Source organism: Alligator sinensis, unplaced genomic scaffold (assembly GCF_000455745.1).
Source record: "Alligator sinensis unplaced genomic scaffold, ASM45574v1 scaffold888_1, whole genome shotgun sequence".
NCBI lineage: Eukaryota > Metazoa > Chordata > Crocodylia > Alligatoridae > Alligator > Alligator sinensis.
Genome location: NW_005842533.1, coordinates 575,381 through 579,692, shown reverse-complemented (window position 1 = coordinate 579,692; position 4,312 = coordinate 575,381). Strand labels below are relative to the sequence as shown.

At 49.2% G+C, this 4,312-nt stretch overlaps 1 long non-coding RNA gene across 4 annotated transcripts in view; it reads right to left on the bottom strand.

Moving 5' to 3' along the window:
* The window catches only part of LOC112551624, a 22,594-nt gene extending 18,314 nt beyond the window's left edge, over window positions 1-4,280 (bottom strand). For 3 of the 4 annotated variants that reach the window (XR_003095925.1, XR_003095926.1, XR_003095924.1), the window contains exons 1-2: window positions 2,476-4,280; window positions 1,735-1,803 (exon numbers count right to left, since the gene is read on the bottom strand). This is a non-coding gene — a long non-coding RNA (uncharacterized LOC112551624). The remainder of the gene's footprint in view (window positions 1-1,734; window positions 1,804-2,475) is intronic. The other variant, XR_003095927.1, reaches the window with a different exon arrangement.
* Window positions 4,281-4,312: the final 32 nt, after the last annotated feature.

Below are 4,312 nucleotides of genomic sequence, written 5' to 3'. Positions count from 1 at the left end.
CAGGAATGGAAAATGTCTGTCCAAGGTGAAGTGCAGACACAGCGTTGGCATTAGTGGGTCGGTAGGTAACGGCGGTTCTCTTCAAGTTACCATCCCCGAGTCAATTCACCAGGGCAGCGTTAAGAGGTGCGGCTCTGCTAGGGGTGCTGCCTTTTGGACAAAACGCAAAAGCCACATCCCTGCCAGTTTATGGGCATTAGAATCCCACGTCCCTTTTTGTGAGAGACAAGTGCTAATCTTTGAACTATGACTTGGCCAAATCAAAAGTAAATTATGTCTTTACCCAAGAAAAAAAACCGGGGGTCTTTTTTTTTTAGCTCTTGCCCCAAATTTGGCTCCTGGCAGGACAGAGAAGTCTCTGATCCACATATCAAACCAGATTAGCCAGCACAACTAAAATTATAAGTTAATGCTGAAGTGCTATTCACTTTCAGATTGGGAAATCCACCTACCTTCCAGAGTGGATGCAGAGTAATTAACTCAGCTTTCCCAGCCCTATCATAATCAGCCCTGGACAGTATGTTCTTGCCATCTACATCCTCCTGTCTGCTGCCTGGGTAGCCACCTACCAGGTTATATAGATGTGTTCAGCACTTAAAGTCCATGCTGCAGAGAGCCTTCAGTTCTGGCAACATTTCTATTGCATCTCTACAGCACTTGAATAGTGATAACATGCAGGAAAATATCTGGTGGCTCACCAGAGGCTGACACACAATTTCTGGTGGACTTTCCAATAGAGATAGGACCTTTACAGCAATGATTTAAATGATGTCTTGGACTAACAAAATCTCAGCTTCGAAGGATAGTGCTCCATTATCCTTCCCCCCATTTCTTCCTTTCAAACTGAAGATGTGGCAGATAAGGCATCTCTTACATCCCTGGTTCTCCTGGACCCAGTCCCGGTTATCAGAGGTGCATTTTCTGACACTGACTGGGCACGTCCATGCGTACAGCACAGTAAATATGGTGATTTATGCCAACTTGAGCATAAATTTGATACCTGTATCATGCAGGTATCAAATTTACGCCTGATTAGTTACTGCACAGTAATGCACGTGTAGACACCTTACTACGCAGTAACACTGTGTGTGGACTGACTTGGGACTAACTTTAGTCCCAAGTCAGCCCACACACAGCGTTAATGCACTTTAACAGCTGCACGTGTAGATGCTGGCCTATTCCTGCTTACTGCACAGTAATTTACTGTGCAGTAAATTTAAGCCAGTGTAAATGCACATGTAGGCATGCCCACTGTGTGTCTCATTCCTGGCTAATGTGCTCTTCCTCCTCATGAAATGTTGTGCAATATATACAGCAACATAACACATGCTGCTATCCAAATGGGTGTGTAGGCAGTGCCATGTTCCTTCAGCTGGCCAGATACACATTCCACCATCATTTTGCAACTGCACCGTGTGTGCGCACCCAGAGGCTGACACAATTTCTGTATCATGCAGGTATCAAATGTACACCCGATTAGTTACTGCACAGTAACGCATGTGTAGATGCCTTAATGTGCAGTAACTGTGTGTGTGGACTGACTTGAGACTAACTTTAGTCCCAAGCCAGTCCACAGACAGCATTAATGTACTTTAACAGCTCCACGTGTAGACACTGACCTATTCCTGCTAACTGTGCAGTAATTTACTAGAACATACCGAACCACAGGTGATTCACTATATTGGGTGGTGGGCTATGACATCTAGTACTCAGGAAGGCCAGCCAAGATCTTACCTTGGCTAATATGATGACTTTTATGCAGATGTCTAAACTGCTGTTGAATCCAACTGTGCGCCAAGGACCCTTGAGGATGGAATGTGCTATATAAATTAAGATCATTACCACAGATATTTTCCTCAGCAGACTGTAAATTTGGAATTCATTTTCCACCTCATTTCCATGAACACTTCATAAATCATTTATGGAAGTGTAAGAGTGTCTTGTCACTCCATGTTTAGCTGTTTCTTCTACAAGTGTTTACGGGGGTTGTGATAGCTACAGACTCGTCTCTGTGCCCTTTTGCCTGCCAATGATCCCGCCTTTTCTCTTGATACGTTGTCCCCCCCCGACCCCGCAGACACCTTTTTTGCTGTTTTTTATGCTGCCTCTTATATGTGGGGGAACCCCCACCCCCTAACAACTTCCCAACCAAATCTCTCTTCTTCAAGTCCCCTTGTTAGCCCCAGTTGTACTACAGTGCTCACAATATGCAAGCCCTTTTATTCTGTGCCTCCTTCCTCCTACTCGTACATGTTTTGGATGCCCTGTCATGCCTTAATCCCCATTTAGGCTGCATTCTGTCTGGGGCGGGGACTATCTTTTATGTTCATACAGCATGCAGCAAAACAAGGCTCTGATCTTGTGTAGCTTATTTAATTAGTCACAGGGGGCATATCTATGCCGCCTTCTTCAGAGGTGCCTGGGCATAATAGTAATATATCAATAATAAGAAATTATTAGGTTTCATGTCAATACTTTTCATCGTTTCATCCTTGGGTAAGCGGCAGTAGGTACTTGCAGTTCTGCAGTTTCTATTCCTGGTAGAAGTAGACACTCTTAGTGCCATTTGCATTTCACGCACACTGTCCCGTTTTCCTGAACTGTGGTAGGAACAAGAGGTCTCATCCTGGGCAGAAGTCCCAGGTGGGAAATCACTGCCTTGTCCCATGAAATGGCCATTTAGCACCTGTGCCGCTCTCTAGGATCCCATGCAGACGAAACAGCTTTGACCACAGACCGCAGCAACCACCTCACTGCTCAACACACAGCTGTGATCCCATAACCACGAAACTTAGGGAACTCTGTTGACTCCTGCGTGTCGGTATTTTGCATCTGAAATGGGTCTGGCTTGGTCCTCCCTAGAGGAGCGTGCTTTGGCATCCCTCTTGGCATGCCGTTGCCATTTCATACCGAGCACACCGCAACAGGCTGGCTAGCGCTCGGGAACAGGGGTGCTCAACCTCCAACCCATGGGTCGAATGCGGCCCATGGGGCCATGCTGTTCTGCCCATGGGGCACCCCACGGGTCTGGAAATTCGGTGGCAGTGACATTAATGCTGCCACTGCTTCCCCTCCCAATTTCCACACCGTGGGGAGCCCTGCAAGCTAGATGACATGGCTCCCTGCGCCAGATTGTGTCAGCACCCGGGTCGCTCTGCAGTCAGATCCAGCATGCGGGTTTGTCCTGGATTGCACCCATGGAGAGACCTGCATGCTGATCATCCCATGCTGGATTTGGCCCGTGGACTAATCCCATCTGCAGGATGTGGCTTTGTGTGTCTAAAGCCCATAGGCGCTACATTGGACACGGTGCATCTACAGCCGTGTAGGTGCTACACTGAGAACTAGGCACGTCTAAGCTTGCGTAGATCCTACATTGGGACCCACGCATGTCTAAAGCCCGTAGACACTACGTTGGACACTATGCTATGCATGTCTAAGGTCACATAGATCCTACATCGGGACCCCTGCGTGTCTAAAGCCCATAGACGCTACATTGGGCACCGTGCTATGCACATCTAAGGTTGTGCAGATGCTACATTGGGACTCCCGTGTGTCTAACGCCCATAGACACTACATTGGGCACTGTGCTGTGCATATCTAAGGTTGCATAGATCCTACATTGGGACCCCTGTGTGTCTAAAGCCCATAGACGCTACATTGGGCACCGTGCTATGCATGTCTAAGGTCGCATAGATCCTACATCGGGACCCCTGCGTGTCTAAAGCCCATAGACACTACATTGGGCACCGTGCTATGCATGTCTAAGGTCGCATAGATCCTACATCGGGACCCCTGCGTGTCTAAAGCCCATAGATGCTACATTGGGCACTGTGTATGCACATCTAAGGTTGTGCAGATGCTACATCGGGACCCCCCGCGTGTCTAAAGCCCACAGACGCTACACTGGGCACTGTGTTATGCACGTCAAAGGTTGTGTACGTGCTACATCGGGACCCCCTGCGTGTCTAAAGCCCATAGGCGCTACATTGGGCACTGTGCTATGCACGTCTAAGGTTGCACAGATCCTACATCGGGACCCGTGTCTCTAAAGCCCATAGACACTGCACTACCTTGCACATCTAAGGTTGCATAGATCCTACACTGGTACCCCCGCGTGTCTAAACCCCGTCGGTGCCACACGAAGAGCTGCGTGCACCTAAATCCCGTGGGTTTTCTGGTGGGCTCCCCACGCCCGCCCACAGGCCGCGACCTCCCCAACATGGCGGCGGCGGCGAGGGCCGGGCCCCCCCCATGATGGCGGCGGCGCGGGCCCTGACGCCGTGCGTCGCCCTCCCTTCCCCCTCCCGCC